The following is a 22,392-nucleotide window of genomic DNA, read 5'->3' as shown; positions in this document are numbered from 1 at the left end:
TCAGAAAGGAGCAAGTCTTGACACAGCTTGATTTTCCTTTCTTAAATTGGTTCCTTTACCAATCTTCTTTTAAAGATTGTTTCTATCTTTAAAAGATTTAATGATTCATGTAAATAGTGGAAATATTTACTTTTATATCTGAGTCAGATACTTAGTACATAACCCTCAGTAATACTTGTACTTTGTTTCACAATTAACTTCTTAAATTTATACAGACAATATACGAAACTTAGAGATCTGACCTTTTTTCAGAAGATTAAATATTGGTTACTAACCTAATTAAGTCCATCATAATAATTTAAATAAAAGTGTATATTTATATGACTGACACATTTAAACACTTCCCACATATAAAATAGCAAAACTAGATAAATAGAGTAACCATATATTCCCTTTTCCAGTGGACCACATTTGGTCAGAAATCTCCACCATGACCTGTCCATCTTGGGTGGCTCATAGCTTCACTGAGTTAGACAAGGCTGTGGTCCATGTGATCAGATTGGTTAGTTTTCTGTGATTATTGTTTTCAGCCTTCCTGCCCTCTGATGGAGAAGGATAAGAGACTTATGGAAGCTTCCTGATGGGAGAGACTGACTGAGGGGGAAATTGGGTCTTGTTTTGGTGGGCAGAGCCATGCACCATAAATCTTTAATCCAATTTTCTATTGATGGGTGCTGCTGTGTTCCCTCCCTGTTATTTTCCTGTGGCCAAACTATGGTGGAGGTAACGAAGATAATGGCAACCTCCTCCTGGGTCCTGGTGCACACAAGGTTCTGTTTGTGCCCTCCAAGAGTCTTTTTCCCAGTCCTGTGTAAGGTCTGGTACCTCTATGGCAGGGTTAATGGCAATCTCCTCCAAGAGGGCTTATGCCATACCCAGGTCTGCTGCACCCAGAGTCCCTGCTCCTGTGTCAGTTCACTGCTGACCCGTCCCCCTCAGGAGACATTCAGACACAGTCTGCCTCAGCCTCCGGGGGGCTCTGGGTCCTGGTGCACACAAGGTTTGGTTGACCATCTCTGGCGGGTGTGGGGTTTGATTCTAAATGCTATTTCACCCCTCCTACCATCTTGCTGGGGCTTCTGCTCATTTTCTCTGGCACCATGCAGCCTGCAAAAGGTCAGTTTTCATTCCAATCCCAAAGAAAGGCAATGCCAAAGAATGTTCAAACTACCACACAATTGCACTCATCTCACACGCTAGTAAAGCTCAAAATTCTCCAAGCCAGGCTTCAACAGAACATGAACCGTGAACTTCCAGATGTTGAAGCTGGATTTGGAAAAGGCAGAAGAACCATAAATCAAATAGCCAACATCCATGTGATCATCAAAAAAGCAAGAGAGTTCCAGAGAAAACATCTGCTTTATTGACTATGCCAAAGCATTTGACTGTGTGGATCATAGTTAACTGTAGAAAATTCTGAAAGAGATGGGAATACCAGACCATCTGACATACCTCATGACAAACCTGTATGCAGGTCAGGAAGCAACAGTTAGAACTGGACATGGAACAACAGATTTTCCAACAGACTTTCCATGGAACATCTCCTTTCCAAATCAGGAAAGGAGTACGACAAGGCTGTATATTGTGACCCTGTTTATTTCACTTATACACAGAGTACATCATAAGAAATTCTGGACTGGATAAAGCACAAGCTGGAATCAAGATTGCTGGGAGAAATATCAATAACCTCAAATATGCAAATGACACCACTCTTATGGCAGAAAGCAAAGAACTAAAGAGCCTCTTGATGAAAGTGAAAGAGGAGAGTGAAAAAGTTGGCTTAAAATGCAACATTCAGAAAACTAAGATCATGACATCTGGTCCTATCACTTCATGGGAAATAGATGGAGGAACAGTGACAGACTTTAATTTTGGGGGCTCCAAAATCACCACCGATGGTGACTGCAGCCATGAAATTAAAAGACACTTGCTCCTTGGAAGAAAAGTTATGACCAACCTGGAAAGCATATCAAAAAGCAGAGACATTACTTTGCCAACAAAGGCCCGTCTAGTCAAGGCTATGGTTTTTCCAGTAGTCATGTAGGGATATTAGAGTTGGAATATAAAGAAAGCTGAGCACCTAAGAATTGATGCTTTTGAACTGTGGTGTTGGAGAATACGCTTGAGAGACCCTTGGACAGCAAGGAGATCCAACCAGTCCATCCTAAAGGAGATCAGTCCTGGGTGTTCATTGGAAGGACTGATGCTAGAGCTGAAACTCCAATACTTTGGCCACCTCATGCAACGAGTTGACTCACTGGAAAAGAGTCTGATGCTAGGAGGGATTGGGGGAGGGAGGAGAAGGGGACGACAGAGAATGAGATGGCTGGATGGCATCACCGACTTGATGGACATGAGTTTGAGTGAACTCCGGGAGTTGGTGATGGACAGGGAGGCCTGGCGTGCTGTGATTCATGGGGGTCACAAAGAGTCAGACAGGACTGAGTGACTGAACTGAACTCTATAATTGTATCAGAAATTAACTGATAAGTAAAAGTGCATAACATCTAATCAGCATTGTCAGCTGACCAAAGAATGTTTTCAAAAGAGATATGCCAGTATAAAAGCTGGGAAAGTAAAAAGAAGTCAGAATAACTTCATTCTTTTAGCAAATTATTTTGTGAATATATTAAATTTTTTTAAAACAAACTTTTCTTTTCTTAAATTTGATTGGTTCTAGCCTTATACTAATCCATGTAGTGCTACAGTGAATACCACAGCCCTTGGATACTTTTGACCATATATCTGTGGGTTAGAATCTGAGATGTGAGAGTTCTAAATTAAAAAGTACATATATGTATAATTTGGTTAGTTTCTTATTTCATGTGAACTCATTTTATATTTCCCTTTCAATCTGATGTGGCCTGTAAGGTATGGATCTCTGACTTGCATTTGTGAAGCACAGATCTAAAACTGGGACCTTTTATATATAGAGACAGACAGCAGATTATTTTGGGCTTGCTGGACAAACATAGCTTCTGTTGCAACTATTCAGTTTTGCCATGGAAGTGTAAAATTAGCCACAAATACCATGTAAATGAATGAGTATAACTATGTTTCAACAAAAGTTACTTATAAAAACAAGAAGCGAACTGAATTTGGCCAACTGACTGTGGTTTGGTGACTGCTTCTGTAAAGTACATATTTTGTGTCTCTGTTTTTCTTTCTTAAAAAAAGTGGATAATTATTATGGTTCACTGTTCCGGTCTTATAAGTTTTCACCTCTGAGCCACCAGGGAAGCCCTTTCAATATATCAATTCATAGATGAAAATTAGAAAAGTATTCTCTAAATTATTATGATTACTGTGTGAAATGCCTGAATAGAAATGTCAAGAAGCTACAGAAAACAGGATTTTATCAACTTACAATTGTTATTAATAGTCAAGAAAAATCAATTGCTTATCAGAATGTTTTATTACATTTAAAAATGTGTCTTTTTGCTTTGCAAACGTTTTTAAAGATTAAAATTTCAGGTTGCAGTAAAAAATATTGTTATTTTCAAAAGTATATTTCAAAAGAACAGGTTGCCTCTTCTAATAAGTAAAGTAGTTTCTGGTCAAGAAAGTAATATGCGTTCACAGTAAAATTTAAGGACACATTTGTAATTGATATACAAATATTTTCAATGGATTTAAAAAAACAAACAAACAAGGATGATTGGCTCATTGATTTTTCACCTCAATGGCAGAAAATCTGAGTTATAAAGATATAAATCCATCTCCCTAGGACATAGAAAAAAGGACAAAATCTTGTACCCAAATCTTCAAAGGGTACAAATTGTATTAACTTTAGAAACAAAAACAACTAAATCTAAATATAGCCATTTAAGGTGCACCAAAATCATTTAAAGAAAAATTCAGAAGTTATTTCAAGAACTATTCCAAGCTGTTCTTCCATATATTGGTTCCGATCAACACCCTTAGGTGATGGCAAAATTCCAATATTTCATGAATAGAATCCTTTTCTATCTCTTAATTTTGTTTTTCTTTTTTAGAAATTTCTAATAGATGAAAGCATGAGATCTTTCTAATTTCCTTGTGTGTGTGCTCAGTAGCTCATTTGTATCTGACTCCTTGTGACCATATGGACTGTAGTGTGCCGGCTTCTCTGTTCATGGACTTTCCCAAGCAAGGATACTGAAGTGGGTTGCCATTAACTACCCAAGGGGATCTTCCCTACCAGGAGATCGAACCAACATCTCTTGCATCTCCTTCTTTGGCAGGCAGATTCTTCACCACTGCACTACCTGGGAAGCCTATTTCTATTTCTATTGTTGCCTTTGTACATTTCCTTCACTAAAATTCCATTCACCCATGGTAAGCTAGGTCAACAATTGATTATGACTCTTTTGATCCCTTTTTATATATTTGCAAAGACATGCATGCTCATATATCTACATTTTACATAAATTATACCATATTGTGTCATGGTCTGTGATAAACTCATTTATGTTAATAAGTGCTTAAGGTTTTGCATTTCAGTTAGTGAAAACAGATTTGGTAAGAAACAAATATCTATCTACCTATCTAGCTGGAGAAAAAAATATTAATCTTATAACACAAATTTCTGAACTTTAATTTTAGTTTTAATGTTTCTATTTTTATGTTGTGGTTAGTTTTCTTGGAATTTCTAGGAAATTACTTGAAAAAATGTCAGTTTATTTGGTATTGGTATTCTCTTGCCATTATATATTATGTCATTCATTTTTTAAATAATCTCATTGTATTGCCTAGAACTTGTAACATTTTTGTTATTGTTTTTGTCAGCAAGTCGTGTCCTACTCTTTAAGACTCCATGGACTGCAGCACGCCAGGCTATGTCCCTCACCAGCTCCCAGAGTTTGCCCAAGTTCATGTCCATTACATTGGTGATGCCATCCAACCATCTCATCCTCTAACACCCTCTTTTCCTTTTGCCTTCAATCTTTCCCAGCATCAGGGTTGGCTCTGTGAATCAGGAGGCCAAAGTATTGGAACCTCAGCTTCAGCATCAGTCCTTCCAATGAGTATTCAGGGCTGATTTTCTTTAAGATTAAATGGTTTGATTTCCTTGCTGTCCAAGGGACTCTCAAGGGTCTTCTCCAGCACCGCAGTTTGAAAGCATCAATTCTTCAGCACTCTGCCTTCTTTATGGTCCAGCTTTCACAGGCATGTGTGACTACTGGAAAGACCATAGCCTTGACTATATGGACCTTTGTTGGCAAAGTGATGCCTTTGCTTTTTAACATATTGCCTAGTTTTGTCATAGCTTTCCTGCCAAGAAACAATCATCTTCTAATTTCATGGCTGCAGTCACCATCCACAGTGATTTCAGAACCAAGAAGAGGAAATCTGTCACTTCTTCCACTTTTTCCCCTTCTATTGCCATGAAGTGATGAGACTGGTTGCCGTGATCTTAGTTTGTTTTTTGTTTTTTAATCCTGAGGTTTAAGCCAGCTTTTTCACTCTCTTCCTTCACCCTCATCAAGAGGTGGCTCTTTAGTTCCTCTTTGCTTTCTGCCATTAGTGTGGTATCATCTGTATATCTGAGGTTGTTGATATTTCTCCTGGCAATCTTGACTCCAGCTTGTAACTCGTCCAGCCCAGGATATCACATCATGGGCTCTGCATATCAGTCAAACAAATAGGGTGACAATAAACAGCCTTGCCTTACTCCTTTCTCCATCCTGAACCAGTCAGTTGTTCCATACATGGTTCCCACTCTTGCTTCTTGACTGGAGTGCAGGCTTCTCAGGAGACAGGTTAAGATGGTCAGGTATTCCCATCTCTGTAAGAGTTTTCCACAGTTTGTTATGATCCACACAGTCAAAGGCTTTAGCATAGTCAATGAAACAGAGGTAGAAGTTTTTCTGGAATTCTTTTGCTTTCTCAATGATCCAGCGAATTTGATCTTGACATGCATAATTTTAAATACAGGCTATATTAAGGACACCAGACATACTGGATTAAGGGTCCATGCTACTCCAGTATGAACTCATCTAGACTAATGGGATCTGCAGAGATCCTATTATCATATCAAAGGTCACATTCACAAGTACTGAGGCTTAAAAATGTAACATATTTGGGGGGACACTAGACATATTTGTTCAATCCATAACACCTCTTATTAATGTTCTTTTTGCTTAATTTTTTTACCGTTTTTTTCATTTAATGTGCAAATGATTATGCAGCCAAATAACCATATTGTCTGTAAAAATTAGTGTTTTACCTCTGTATTTTTTCCTTTGAAATTTTTTCATCAAATTGACTCGCATTGTAAAAGCTTTATTTTTATGGTGACAGTGCATATTCAATCTACTTTTCTATTTTTAATATAACTTTTAAGTTATCTTTCTTAATTAGTAAAATACCATAAAATTAGAGACATATTTGCAAAATCAAAGAAAAATTGTAATCTGTTAAAAATCATAGGATGTTCAGTACTGTTCATGCTGCTTGTTTAATTATGGATAACTTAGTCACATAATTTCATTATAATGGAGGTACTTGTAACTTAGGGAGAGATGAAATAACTTTCCCCTAATGAGCTCAGTGACAAAATGTTGAAGCTTGGATTTAAACTTTGACCCCAATTATTGTGCTATTCTAAAGGAGCACTTCAGGTCCTTCAGTATTTTGTTTATATTGCATGTATCTCAATTTAGTATAATGGCAAAGTAAAGTATATATTTCTGTAAAAAATAACTATAACTTGAGAAGGTCCTGAAACTTGGCCTGGCTTCTCCAGTCTTTGCAGATGTAATACCCGTGTGTAGTTATCTTTTTGACATTTTGGCATAGCTCTATTTACCTAGTGGTCCCTATGACTTCCCCCTAACTCTTCTCCAACATCAATTATTGTTAAAGGTGTTGACTTGAAACAGTCTGCCGATACTTTTCCAGAAAAGATGGATTTATTCAGGATTAGCACAAACTTGTAATTCAGAGTCTGCAACCATAGTAAGCCACATGTATGTCCCCACGCTGCAAAGGAAGAACACTTCTATAAAGGAGAAAAGGAAGTTGGGAAGGCTATAGTATACCAAGAGTCCGTGGTTTGTCATTAGCTGAGTTCTAGTGAGGAAAGAGGAATCTAATCCTTTGGCCCTGCTATTTTTACAGGACATGAGAGTGCCTTCTTCTGATCTCCCAACTCTAATTAACTGAGGTTTCTGTTTACTAAATTTTTACAAAGGAAAAAAGAAAAGCTGAAGAATGATTCTGTTCTGTTTCCAAGAACTACTTTATTCCCCATTTAATTTAAGAAAACATTCCCCTTTTATGACTGTGGCTTGTCATACATTTGAGTAGCTGATGATTTTTGAAAGAACTTTAAAGTGAGATTTCTCCTGGTTACTACAGGGGAAACATGGGTGGGGAGCAGGGTAAATTAGGAGGCTATGATTAGCATATACACAATATTATGTATAAAAAGATAAACAGCAAGTACCTACTGTATAGCATAGGGGACTATTCTTAATATTTTATAATAATCTATAAGGAAAATAATTTGAAAATCAATATATTGGGCTTCCCTGGTGGCTCAGATGGTAAAGAATTTGCCTGCAATGCAGGAGATCCAGGCTAAATCCTTGGGTCGTGAAGATACCCTGGGGAAGGGAATGGCAGCCTGCTCCTGTATTCTTGCTTGGAGAAGTCCATGGACAGAGAAGCCTGGCAGGCTATTGTCCGCGCGGGTCACAAAAAGTTGGACACGACTGAGTGACTAACACACATAGATATATAACTGAATAGCACTGGTGTATACCTAAAACTTGGGAAAACAGTGGAAACAGTGTCAGACTTTAATTTTTTGGGATCCAAAATCACTGTGGATGCTGATTGCAGCCAGGAAATTAAAAGATGCTTATTCCTTGGAAGGAAAGTTATGACCAACCTAGATAGTATATTAAAAAGCAGAGACATTACTTTGCCAACCAAGGTCCATCTACTCAAGGCTATGGTGTTTCCAGTGGTCGTGTATGGATGTGAGAGTTGGACTGTGAAGAAGGCTGATCGCCGAAGAATTGATGCTTTTGAACTGTGGTGCTGGAGAAGACTCTTGAAAGTCCCTTGGACTGCAAGGAGATCCAACCAGTCCATTCTAAAGGAGATCAATCCTGGGTGTTCATTGGAAAGTCTGATGCTAAAGCTGAAATTTCAATACTTTGGCCACCTCATGTGAACAGTTGACTCACTGGAAAAGACTGATGCTGGGAGGGATTGGGGTCAGGAGGAGAAGGGGATGACAGAGGATGAGATGGCTGGATGGCATCACTGACTCGATGGACATGAGTTTGAGTGTACTCCGGGGGTTGGTGATGGACAGGGAGGCCTGGCATGCTGTGATTCATGGGGTCGTGGAGAGTCGGACACAACTGAGCGACTGAACTGAATTGAACTGATACCTAAAACTTACACAACATTATAAATCAACTTTAGCTCATTTTTTTAAAGTGGAGCTTCTGTGAGAATTTCTGTCTGATCTCAAATCACTTCTAGAATTCTGGCTTCTTCATTTTAAAAGGAAGACAAATAATATTATGTCACAGGGTAATTTTGATGATCAAACAAGGTAAAATATATGAAACTTTAGCACTAGAAATATGTCAGTACACTTGTCAGTAAATAAATTACAATTTCAAAAGTCAGTTTATTTAAGTCAATATTAAGAGGTAATGATTCTGTCATTTGTTTAGCATGCTGGCAGATTTTCTATGTCTTTCTTTAGTTCGGAAAATCAGTAATGTCATTTTTATTTCAACTTAGACCATTATAATGACTAACTTGCATAGATTAGTGATTAAAAAGGGGGGAATTATGCCTAATTAATTTACTATTCAAAATTAATTTTGTTCTTGCTAATTTTTTCCTTGCTCTTATGGTACCATTATATTTATATTATCGCATTTTCCACATGAGAGAGTTGGTGAAATTCCTCTTGGGCCTAGTATAACAGTGATACAAACATGCCATTCATCAACCTGAATTTCTCAAGAGACACTGGAAAATTGACGATTACACAGCAAAGTTTGTGACACCCGAGAGTACACATACTGGAAGAGGAGATTCATTTGAACTTTACAGAAGAGGTCTGAAATCACATCACTAGGGAAACTGATACCCATCATTAATTAATGGGGTGAAATCTTCAAGGCTGTTAAGTAACAGATTCAGGGAGAAAAAAGGGAGAGAGAGAGTAATCTAAAAGGAGTCCAGAAGCAGGAATACCGGAGAAAAAAAATGTATGAGACCATATTAGGTTTGGGTTCATTCAGTTCAGTTGCTCTGTCGTGTCCGACTTTTTGCCACCCCATGAATCACAGCACGCCAGGCCTGCCTGTCCATCACCAACTCCTGGAGTTCACTCAAACTCGTCCATCAAGTCTGTGATGCCATCCAGCCATTTCATTCTGTGTTGTCCCCTTCTCCTCCTGCCCCCAATCCCTCTCAGCATCAGTCTTTTCAAATGAGTCAACTCTTCGCATGAGGTGACCAAAGTATTGGAGTTTCAGCTTTAGCATCAGTCCTTCCAATGAACACCCAGTACAGACCTCCTTTAGAATGGGCCGGTTGGATCTCTGTGCAGTCCAAGGGACTCTCAAGAGTCTTCTCCAGCACCACAGTTCAAAAGCATCAATTCTTCGGCGATCAGCTTTCTTCACAGTCCAACTCTCACATCCATACATGACCACTGGAAACACCATAGCCTTGACTAGATGGACCTTGGTTGGCAAAGTAATGTCTCTGCTTTTTATTATGCTATCTAGGCTGGTCATAACTTTCCTTCCAAGGAGTAAGCGTCTTTTAATTTCCTGGCTGCAATCAGCATCCACAGTGATTTGGAGCCAAAAAAATAACGTCTGACACTATTTCCACTGTTTCCCCATCTATTTCCCATGAAGTGATGGGACCAGATGCCATGATCTTAGTTTTCTGAATGTTGAGCTTCAAGCTAACTTTTTCACTCTCCTCTTTCACTTTCATCAAGAGGCTTTTTAGCTCCTCTTCACTTTCTGCCATAAGGGTGGTGTCATCTGCATATCTGAGGTTATTGATATTTCTCCCAGCAATCTTGATTCCAGCTGGTGCCTCTTCCAGCCCAGCATTCCTCATGATGTACTCTGCATATAAGTTAAGTAATCAGGGTGACAATATACAACTTGACGTACTCCTTTTCCTATTTGGAGCCAGTCTGTTGTATCATGTCCAGTTCTAACTGTTGCTTCATTTAAGAACAACCAAAAGTATTATGCCATGTTATCATGTTTCCTTTTAACCACCAAAAAGACATTAGACCTTGTTAGCATTAATGATTCTAAAAATACTACTTATAGGTTGGTCAGCATATGTACTTTTATAATGTATATTATCGTTTTCTCTCTCTCTTTCTCTCTTGTCTCTCTCCCCCTCCCCTCTTTCTCTGTCTCTCTAAACATATTTATTTCTATATAGGTCCAGGATCACTATTCTTATTTGTAATACTCATTATGAGCAAATATTCTCTCCATGAAATTAGTTTATTTTATTTAGAATAAAATCTCTGAGATACTAAAATATTAGTATCAAGAAAATGAAGCATGACCAAGGCAAAATGTAAATATAAAAGAGTAATTTCTCTTCCACCAATGAGAAGGGAAAGCTATTCATTTTTATGCAAATAATTTCTTGGCTTCTGTGTTAGTCAGGGTTCTCCAGAGAAACAGATCCAGTAGGATGGAGAGATACATGTGCAGACCTGCCTATCTATCTGGGCTTCCCTGGTAGCTCAGTTAGTAAAGAATCCGCGGCAACGCAGGAGACACTGGTTCGATTCCTGGGTCAGGAAGATTCCGCTGGAGAAGTGATAGGCTAACCACTCCAGTATTCTTGGGCTTCCCCGGTGGCTCAGATGGTAAAGAATCTGCCCACAATGCAGAAGACCTGGTTGGATTCCTGGGTTGAGACGATTCCCTGGAGGAGGGCATGGCAACCCACTCCAGTATTCTTGCCTGGAGAATCCCCATGAACAGAGGAGCTTGGTGGGCTAGTCAGTGGGGTCACAAAGAGTCAGACACGACTGAGTGACTAAGTTGCATCTATCTATATGTCTATTTCATGTATATCTCCATACTATATAGACAGGATATATCTTATATATATTGCAAATCTTGGGACTTATTCTCCATAATTGCATGAAAGGGATTTATTCAAAAGAATTAGCTTATGCAATTATGAAGGTTGACAAGTCTCAAGATCTACAGTAAGCAAACTGGAGATCAGGAGAACCAGTGGTAGTCCAAAATTCAGCAGGTGTGAGACTCAAAAAGAACTGATGTTTAAGTTTAAGTCCAAAGGCCTAATAAAATTGTTGTCCCAACTCAAGGCAGTTAGGCAAGAGAAATTTCCTCTTATTTGCAAGAGGTGAGCGATTTTTTTTTCCTATTCAGGTCCTTACTGACTGGATGAAATCTGCTCACATTAGAGAGGGCAACCTACTTTACTCAGATGCCATTTTGATGTTTGCCTATTATTCAACCTGTAGCATATCTTTTAAAGACTCGTTACAATTATAAATACATTTCTTCCTCAAATATGCATTTTAAAACAGGACATAAAGGAAATAAAAGATGTTTTGTAAATCTTCTGAGAAGTTGTGCTTATATATATTTTCTGTATGTAATCAATATGCAATGGTTCTAACACCATTTAATAGCAAAATTTCAGCAAAGCCTCCCTAGTTGAAAAATAAATACATTTATGCTGGTAGGTCAGATTAATGATATTTGAAAATGGAAGGTTGGCTCAGCTATATAGCAGAGGCTACTGAGTAATGTCTGGGCAGCAGATGTAGGTATTATTTTCTCACATTAAAGCCAGAAAGGTCTTTGAATGCCCTTTCCTCCAAACCAAAGCAAAAAGAAACATTTTACAGTACATATTTCCCAGTGTGCATTGGCTTTAACAAGGAGCAAACAAAACAGTATGTATAATAATTCTGTCACTGTGCAGAGGTACAGTGCTCCCTATGTACCAGGGATAAAACAGAGGTACCATTTGTTAAATCTTTGTATTTGAGTTAGAAAGTCCATATTAAACTTTCTTAAGGAAAAATAATTATATTTAGCCAGAAAAGATAATAACTATACCAAGAGGATATAGCTTATTTTATAATCACCATCTTGGTTCTCAACATTTTTCAGTGCAGTGGTAGCCTTTCTTAGAGAGCTATACACATCTGGGACTATTTCTGTTTAGCTGAGTTAGCCCTCAACTCTAATTAAGGCAATATAAAACATTCATAAAATTTGTATCCCCTCTTAACTCAGTTACTAAGAGGGATTGCAAATGCATTTGCAAGAGGGGTACAAACGTATATATGAGAGTTAATACATTAGTGTCATTTTTTTCTTGATCCTTTGATTATTCTTAAAAATTTCTTTAGGTATGGCTCCTTTTCAAAAAGAAAGTATCCATTAAATGTCTTATTATGCAGTGGGATTTTATATTTAAAGCATGTATAATTTTATTTATGGTAATGATATACTGTAGTGTTTCAAAAACTGGAATTTATGGACTACAGGAAATTCACAGATGTTTTCTCCAGGGGTCTAGATGTCTTGAATGAAATACAGGTTGCACTGTATGTGCCAAAAATTTGAAAAGTTATCCATACATCCATTTGAAAAATTATTAAATATCTTCATTGTGTCAATTTAAATTAAATGTTAAATGGATCATTTCACAATATGTATAAATCAGACCATCATGCTGTATGCCTTATACTTAAATAGTGATGTATACTAATTATTTTTTAATAAAACTAGAAAAAATCTTAAATAGAAATAGCATGCTATATAGGAACATATTCAATAGTGAAAAACAAAAGACCATTATTTTTAAAAAGTAAGATTACTGAATCAATTATTTTTCTTTCATAGCCCTATCTCCTTGATCTCATTTCGTATAATCTTTACAAAGTTTTCATGGCATTTTGAAGTAGCCAGAAGCTGAGGGTTCAATCATGCGGATTTTTTTGGATTGGAGTGTGTTAATTTCTTTGAAAATTCAAAATTTGAATGCCTTTCATGGGAGAATGAAAAAAGTGATCACAAAATGTTAAGTTTATTCCATCAAGAGTTTTGCAATCTACTTGCTTTAGACAATAGGACATTAGCAAACAGGAGGCTCCTTGCGGAACCCATGTGAAGAAGCTGATATTAGACTAACATCTAGTGAAGACACAAAACCTGTGTTTGTCAGAGCAAACAGCCATACACATGTGTGAGTTCATCTGGGAACAATCAGCTTCCAACTATCAGCCAGGGTACAAAAGTACATGTGAGCCCAGAACATACTAGCAGATAAACTGCCCAGCTGAGTCTGAATCAAACTGACAACTCTCAGAACCATCATTTATTAAAATAATTGTTGTTCAGTTCTCTAAGTTATGGGGCATTTTGTTGTATAATAATAGATATAGTATGCCCTCCTTAAGGGCTTCCCTGATGACTCAGCCAGTAAAGAACCCACCTGCAATACAGGAGACACAGGAGACTTCAGTTCAATTCCTAGGTCAAGAAGATCCCCTTAGGAGGAAATGGCAACTCACTCCAGAATTCTCACCTGTAAAATCCCATGGACAGAGAAGCCTAGTAAGCTAGAGTATGAAGAGTCACAAAGTGTCAGACACGATTGAGCAACTAAGTATGCACGCCTTCTCTAAAGGTGACACTAGTTCTTGCCATCCTATTTTGTATTACGCATGTATGCAGATAGACGCATACATTTATATTGTCAAACTACCTAATGAAAGCATTTCATTTCTGGGTCCATGCTCTTACAGAAAATCTACTCTTTAAAAAGAGAAGCATTGAGTATGCTACTGGTACAAAGACAGAAACATAGATTCATGGAATAGAAGAGAGTGCAGAGATAAAACCACATACACTATGACCAATTAAACTGCAACAAAGGAGGCAAAAACAGGCAATGGAAAAAAGAAAGTCTCTAAAATAAGTGGTGCTGGGAAAGCTGCATAGCTACATGTAAAAGAATAAAATTAGAACATTATCTAATACTGCATACAAAAATAAACTCAAAATGGATCAAAGACCTAAATCTATAACTGGATACTATAGAACTAGAAGGAAACATAGAACACTGACATAAATCACTGCAATATTTTTTTGGATCTATCTTCTAGAGTAATGGAAACAAAAACAAGAAACCATAAACAAAATGAAAAGACAATCAATGAGCTGGGAGAAAATATTTGAAAATGATATGACCAACAGGGAATTTCCCAAATATACAAACAGCTTGCACAGCTTAGTAGCACAAAAAAATGTCAAAAGATTAGCAGAAGACCTAAATAGACATTTCTCCAAAGAAGACACAAGAAAAGATGCTCACCATCACAGATTATTACAGAAATACAAACCAAAACTACGGTGAGGTATCACCTCACGCTGGTGCTGGAGCATGCTCAGTCAGTCGTGTCTGACTCTTGGCAAACCCATGAGTGTAGCCTGCCAGGCTCCTCTGTCCATGGGATTTTCCAGGCAAGAATACTGGAATGGGTTGCCATTTCCTTCTCCAGAATGCTGGAAAGGGTGTGGAGAAAAGGGAACCCTCCTACACTGTGGGTGGGAATGTAAATTGGTGCAGGCTCTATGGAGAACAGTACAGAGGTTCTTTAAATTACATATGATCAAGTAATCCCAATCCTGGGCATTTAACCAGAGAAAACTCTAATTCAAAAAGATACATGCACCCCAATATTCATAGCAGCAGTATTTAAAATAGCCAAGACATGGAAGGAGCATAAGTGCCCATCAACAGGTGAATGGATAAAGAAGATGTGGTATACACACACACACACACATATATATAATGGAATATAACTAGGCCATAAAAACAACGACATAATGCCATTTGAAGCAACGTGGATAGACCTAGAGCTTATCACACTAATTAAAGTAAGTCAGTTAGTTTCTCTGTCTGCAAAGAAAGACAAATATATGATATTATTTACATGTGGAATCTAGAAAATGATACTAATGAACTTGTTTACAAAACAGACTCACAGACATAGAAAGCAACCTAGTGGTTACCAAAGAGGAAAGAGGGTAAAAAGATACATTAGGAATTAGGTATTAATATATACACACTACTATATACAGAATAGATAAATAACAAGAACCTACTGTATAGCACTGAGAACTATATTCAATATCTTGTGATAACCTATAATGGAAAAGAATCTAAAAGGAATATACAGTGTTTTATGTATATATCTGAATCACTTTGCTGTATATCTGAAACATTACCAATCAACTATACCTTAATTTTAAAAAGTGCTGAATATCTATTATGTGTTCATAAACATAATGAGGCCCTGGGAGTACAAATATGAATAAGACTTAATAACCTTCCTCAAGTAACCTCTATCTAGTGGGAAAGATAATTATGTATGCTATTAGCACAGAGTAGGCATCAGATACATAATGTATAAAGTCAGTCCTTTCACACTACAAATTTCAGATCCACACTTGTAATTTCAGTAGACTATTCAGGCTTTTTCTCTGGTTCTCTGTTTTTCATTTCCCATGAATTCTACAGTGCACATGCATATATTCATAAAATCTCCTGGAGTCTTTGGCTTTTGCTGGGTAATAGGGAAGTCAGAATAATCCTTTGGTGCTGGATGTCATTTCCACTGGTAATGTAGTAGTGACAGCACTTCGTAGCCATGACTACCTTCAGTAAAGCCTGAAGTTAGTAGCAATGACCTCAGGTTAGTCAATTCTGTGCCCAGCATGGCAATCATTCTCCAATGTAAAGTTTACTCAGGTGCCCAGTTGTGGTGAGAGGCAGCATTCTTCACTGTTACTATAGCTGACAAATCTCAAATTCTTGGAAGTTGTAAGGAAGTAAAGGTATATTAAATCACTGACTTCTCCTGATGGCAGTCCAGAGCTGGTAGACTTGTGGCATTAGTTGTTGCTGGTGTTGAGGACATGTCAGAAAAAGCAATACAAATTACTTTTGCTGTTGTATGTAGCCACCTGACTAATTCATATATCAGCTAATGAAAATTTGGTATTAGTCATTATTTTATATATTTAAGTTTTTGAGAGAGTACAAGAAATTGCAAATATTTGCTTCTATAATTTATAATTGCTTGTAAAGTTCTTAAGTTGGCTGTTTCTAAATAAAATTGTTAAAACAATTCTATTCCATTTATTTGGGTCAGTTAAGATTTCCTTATGGTCATCTAGCATACTCTAAAAAGTACCTCTGTAATCAATGGGCCTTGAGAACCCCATAAACAGTATCAAAAGGCAAAATGATAGGATACTGAATGAGGAACTCCCCAGGTCGGTAGGTGCCCAGTATGCTACTGGAGATCAGTGGAGAAATAAATCCAGAAAGAATGAAGGGATGGAGCCAAATACCCAGTTGTGGATGTGACTGGTGATAGAAGCAAGGTCCGATGCTGTAAAAAGCAATATTGCATAGGAACCTGGAATGTTAGGTCCATCAATCAAGGCAAATTGGAAGTGGTCAAACAGGAGACGACAAGAATGAATGTAGACATTCTTGGAATCAGTGAACTAAAATGGACTGGAATGGGTAAATTTAACTCAGATGACCATTGTATCTACTACTGTGGGCAGGAATCCATTAGAAGAAATGGAGTAGCCATCATGGCCAAAAAAAGAGTCCGAAATGCAGTACTTGGATGCAATCTTAAAAACAACCGAATGATTTCTGTTCATTTCCAAAGCAAACCATTCAATATTACAGTAATCCAAGCCTATGCCACAACCAGTAATGCTGAAGAAGTCGAAGTTGAACGGTTCTATGAAGACCTACAAGACCTTTTAGAACTAACACCCAAAAAAGATCTCCTTTTCATTATAGGGGACTGGAATGCAAAAGTAGAAAGTCTAGAAACACCTGCAGTAACAGGCAAATTTGGCCTTGGAGCAAAAAATGAAGCAGGGCAAAGGCTAATAGAGTTTTGCCAAGAGAACGCACTGGTCATAGCAAACACCCTCTTCCAACAACACAAGAGAAGGCTCTACACATGGCCATCACCAGATAGTCAACCCCAAAATCAGATTGATTATATTCTTTGCAGCCAAAGATGGAGAAGCTCTATACAGTTAGCAAAAACAAGACCAGGAGCTGACTGTGGCTCAGATCATGAACTCCTTATTGCCAAATTCAGACTGAAATTGAAGAAAGTAGGGAAAACCACTAGACCATTCAGATATGACCTAAATCAATTCCCTTATGATTATACAGTGGAAGTGAGAAATAGATTTAAGGGACTAGATCTGATAAACAGAGTACCTGATGAACTACGGACGGAGGTTAGTGACATTGTGCAGGAGACAGGGACCAAGATCATCCACATGGAAAAGAAATGCAAAAAAACAAAATGGCTCTCTGAGGAGGCCTTGCAAATTGCTGTGAAAAGAAGAGAAGAAAAAAAAAAAAAGGAGGAAAGGAAAGCTATAAGCATCTGAATGCAGAGTTCCAAAGAATAGCAAGGAGAGATAAGAAAGCCTTCCTCAGAAATCAATGCAAAGAAATAGAAGAAAACAACAGATTAGGAAAAACAAGAGATCTCTTCAAGAAAATTAGAGATATCAAGGGAACATTTCATGCAAAAATGGGCTCGATAAAGGTCAGAAATAGTATGGACCTAACAGAAGCAGAAGATATTAAGAAGAGGTGGCAAGAATACACAGAAGAACTGTACAAAAAAGATCTTCACGACCAAGATAATCATGATGGCATGATTACTCACCTGTAGCCAGACATCTTGGAATGTGAAGTCAAGTGGGCCTTAGAGAGCATCACTACAAACAAAACTAGAGGAGGTGATGGAATTCTAATTGAGCTATTTCAAATCCTGAAAGATGATGCTGTGAAAGTGCTGAACTCAAGATGCCAGCAAATTTGGAAAACTCAGCAATGGCCACAGGACTGGAAAAGGTCAGTGTTCACTCCAATCCCAAAGAAAGGGAATGCCAAAGAATGCTCAAACTGCCGCACAATTGCACCCCTCTCACACGCTAGTAAAGTCATGCTCAAATTCTCCAAGCCAATTCTCAGCAATATGTGAACCGTGAACTTCCAGATAATCAAGCAGGTTTTAGAGAAGGCAGAGAAAGCAGAGATCAAATTGCCAACATCCGCTGGATCATGGAGAAAGCAAGAGAGTTCCAGAAAAACATCTATTTCTGCTTCATTGACTATGCCAAAGCCTTTGACTGTGTGGATCACAATAAACTGTGGGAAATTCTGGAAGAGATGGGAATACCAGACCACCTGACCTGCCTCTTGAGAAACCTGTATGCAGGTCAGGAAGCAACAGTTAGAACTGGACATAGAACCACAGACTGGTTCCAAATAGGAAAAGAAGTACGTCAAGGCTGTATATTGTCACTCTGCTTATTTAACTTCTATGCAGAGTACATCATGAGGAATGCTGGGCTGGAAGAAGCACAAGCTGATTTCAAGATTGACGGGAGAAACATCAATAACCTCAGATATGCAGATGACAGCACCCTTATGGCAGAAAGTGAAGAGGAACTCAAAAGCCTCTTGATGAGTCAGAATGGCTGCTATCCAAAAGTCTACATGCAATAAATGCTGGAGAGGATGTGGAGAGAAAGGAACCCTCTTACACTGTTGGTGGGAATGCAAACAAGTACAGCCACTATGGAGAACAGTGTGGAGATTCCTCAAAAAACTGGAAATAGAACTGCCATATGATCCAGCAATCGCACTCCTGGGCATACACACCGAGGAAACCAGAATTGAAAGAGACACATGTACTCCAATGTTCATTGCAGCACTGTTTATAATAGCCAGGACATGGAAGCAACCTAGATGTCCATCTGCAGACGAATGGATAAGAAAACTTTGGTACATATACACAATGGAGTATTATTCAGCCATTAAAAAGAATACATTTGAATCAGTTCTAATGAGGTGGATGAAACTGGAGCCTATTATACAGAGTGAAGTAAGACAGAAAGAAAAACAACAATACAGTATCAGTTCAGTTCAGTTCATTCAGTCGTGTCCGACTCTCCGCGACCCCATGAATCACAGCACGCCAGGCCTCCCTGTCCATCACCAACTCCCGGAGTTCACTCAAACTCATGTCCACAGAGTCGGTGATGCCATCCAACCATCTCATTCTCGGTTGTCCCCTTCTCCTCCCGCCCCAACCTTTCCCAGCATCAGAGTCTTTTCCAGTGAGTCAACTCGTCGCATGAGGTGGCCAAAGTATTGGAGTTTCAGCTTTAGCATCAGTCCTTCCAATGAACACCCAGGATCGATCTCCCTTAGAATGGACTGGTTGGATCTCCTTGCAATATAAGGGACTCTCAAGAGTCTTCTCCAACACCACAGTTCAAAAGCATCAATTCTTCGGCGATCAGCTTTCTTCACAGTCCAACTCTCACATCCATACATGACCACGGGAAAAACCATAGCCTTGACTTGACGGACCTTTATTGGCAAAGTAATGTCTCTGCTTTTTAATATACTATCAAGGTTGGTCATAACTTTCCTTCCAAGGAGTAAGCGTCTTTTAATTTCATGGCTGCAACCAGCATCTGCAGTGATTTTGGAGCCCAAAAAAACAAAATCTGACACTGTTTCCACTGTTTTTCCATCTATTTCCCATACTAACACATATATATGGAATTTAGAAAGATGCAAATGATAACCCTGTATACGAAACAGCAAAAGAGACACAGATGTATAGAACAGTCTTTGGGACTCTGTGGGAGAGGGTGAGGGTGGGATGATTTGGGAGAATGGCATTGAAACACGTATGTTGTCATATGTGAAACGAATCACCAGTTCAGGGTCGATGCATGTTATAGGATGCTCGGGGCTGCCTTTCGGGGATGACCCAGAGGGAGGATAAAGGGAGGAGGGAGGTGAGAGGGGGGTTCAGGGGGGGAACTTATGTAAACCTGGGGCGAATTCATGTCAATGTATGGCAAAACCAACCAATATAGTATTGTAAAATAATTTGCCTCCAATAAAAATTAAATTAATTACCAAAAAAAAAAGAAAGTGAAAGAGGAGAGTGAAAAGGTTGGCTTGAAGCTCAACATTCAGAAAACAATGATCATGGCATCTGGTCCCATCACTTCATGGGAAATAGATGGAAAAACAGTGGAGACAGTGTCAGACTTTATTTTTTTGGGCTCCAATATCACTGTGGATGCTGATTGCAGCCATGAAATTAAAAGACACTTACTCCTTGGAAGGAAAGTTATGACCAACCTAGATAGCATATTAAAAAGCAAAGAAATTACTTTGCCAACAAAGGTCTGTCTAGTCAAGGCTATAGTTTTTCCAGTGGTCATGTATGGATGTGAGAGCTGGACTGTGAAGAAAGCTGATCGCCGGTGTTGGAGAAGACTTGAGAGTCCCTTGGACTGCAAGGAGATCCAACCAGTCCATTCTAAAGGAGATCAATCCTGGGTGTTCATTGGAAGGACTGATGCTAAAGCTGAAACTACAATACTTTGGCCACCTCATGCGACGAGTTGACTCACTGGAAAGTCTCTGATTCTGGTAGGGATTGGGGGTGGGAGGAGACAGGGACGACAGAGAATGAAATGGCTGGATGTCATCACCGACTTGATGGACATGAGTTTGAGTGAACTCTGCTGTTGGTTTTGGACAGGGAGCCTGGCGTGCTGTGATTCATGGGGTTGCAAAGCGTCGGACACGACTGAGCGACTGAACTGAACTGAACCTTAATGAAATTAAATAGAATCAACTGGTCATGTTGGAATATGTCTTCTGCCTCAGAAGCTTCTCACTTTATCTATTGTGCCTTGATAAACATTCCAAAATTTCCTCAGTAAAGCTAGTAAGGCTATGGAATTCCACCAAAGCTATTTAAAATCTTAAAAGATGATGCTATCAAAGTGCTGCACTCAATATGTCAGCAAATTTTGCACACGAAACAGCAGCCACAGGGCTGGAAAAGATTAATTCTCATCCCAATTCCCAAGAAGAGCAGTTCTAAAGAATATTCTAACCACCAGACAATTGCACTCACCTCCCATGTTAGTAAAGTTATGATCAAAATCCTGCATGCTAGGTTTCAGCATTATATAAACCAAGAACTTCGAGATCTCCAAGCTGGGCCAAGTAAAGCAGGAAACCAGAAATCAAATTGCCAACATTCTCTGGATCACAGAGAAAGCAAGGGAATTCCAGAAAAACATCTACCTCTGTTTCATTGGTTATATTAAAGTATTTGACTGTGTGTATCATAGCAAACTGTGTAAAACTCTTAAAGAGATGGGAATACCATTCCATCTTACTTGTCTCCTGAGAAACCTGTATGCCAGTCAAGAAGCAACAGTTAGAATCTTGTATGGAACAACTGACTGGTTCAGGATGGGGAAAGGAGTAAGACAAGGCTGTTTATTGTCAATCTGTTTATTTAACTTATACGCAGAGCACATCATGAGAAATGCTGGGCTGAATGAGTTCAAAGTTGGAATCAAGATTACCAGGAGAAACATCAACAGCCTTAGATATGTGGATGATATCACTCTAATGGCAGAAAGCAAAGAGAAACTAGAGAACCTCTTGATGAGGTGAAGGAGAAGAGTGAAAAATTCAGCTTAGAACTAAATATTAAAAAAGAAAAATCTATGATCATGGCATCCGGTCTCATCAGTTCATGGCAAATAGAAGGGGAAAAAGTGGAAGCAGTGACAGATTTCCTCTTCTTGGTCTCTAATTTTAGAGGAAAATTACCGGATGGTAACTGCAGCCATGAAATTAGAATAAGATTGTTTCTTGGCAGGAAAGCTATGAGAAACCTAGACAGTGTGTTAAAAATCAAAGACATCACTTTGCTGACAAAGTTCCATATATTTAAAGTTATGGTCTTTCTAGTAGTCATGGACAGCTGTGAGAGCTGGACAATATAGAAGACTGAGCGACGCCGAAGAACTAATGCTTTCGATCTGTGGTGCTGGAGAAGACTCTTGAGAGTCCCTTGGACTACAGGGAGATTAAACCTGTCAATCTTAAAGGAAGTCAACTGTGAATACTCGTTGGAAGGGCTGATGCTGAAGCTGAAGCTCCAATACTTTGGCCACCTGATGCACAAAGCCAACTTATTGGAAAAGACCCTGATGCTGGGAAAGATTGGAGGTAGAAAGAGAAGAGGGTGACAGAGGATGAGATGATTGGATGGCATCACTGATGAAATGGACATGAACTTGGGAAAACTCCGGGAGATGGTGGGGGACAGGGAGGCCTGGCATGCTGCATGCAGTATATGGGGTCATGAAGAGTCAGATATAACTTGGCGACTGAACAATAACAAATATTCCAGAACTGAATTTTGGTTTAAGCTAA

Source organism: Moschus berezovskii, chromosome 2 (genome assembly GCF_049115385.1).
Source record: "Moschus berezovskii isolate FMDL1 chromosome 2, NW_MosBer_1.0, whole genome shotgun sequence".
In the NCBI taxonomy this organism is placed as follows: Eukaryota; Metazoa; Chordata; class Mammalia; order Artiodactyla; family Moschidae; genus Moschus; species Moschus berezovskii.
The sequence above is the reverse complement of the archived record's forward strand: the minus strand, read 5'-3'. Positions refer to the sequence as shown.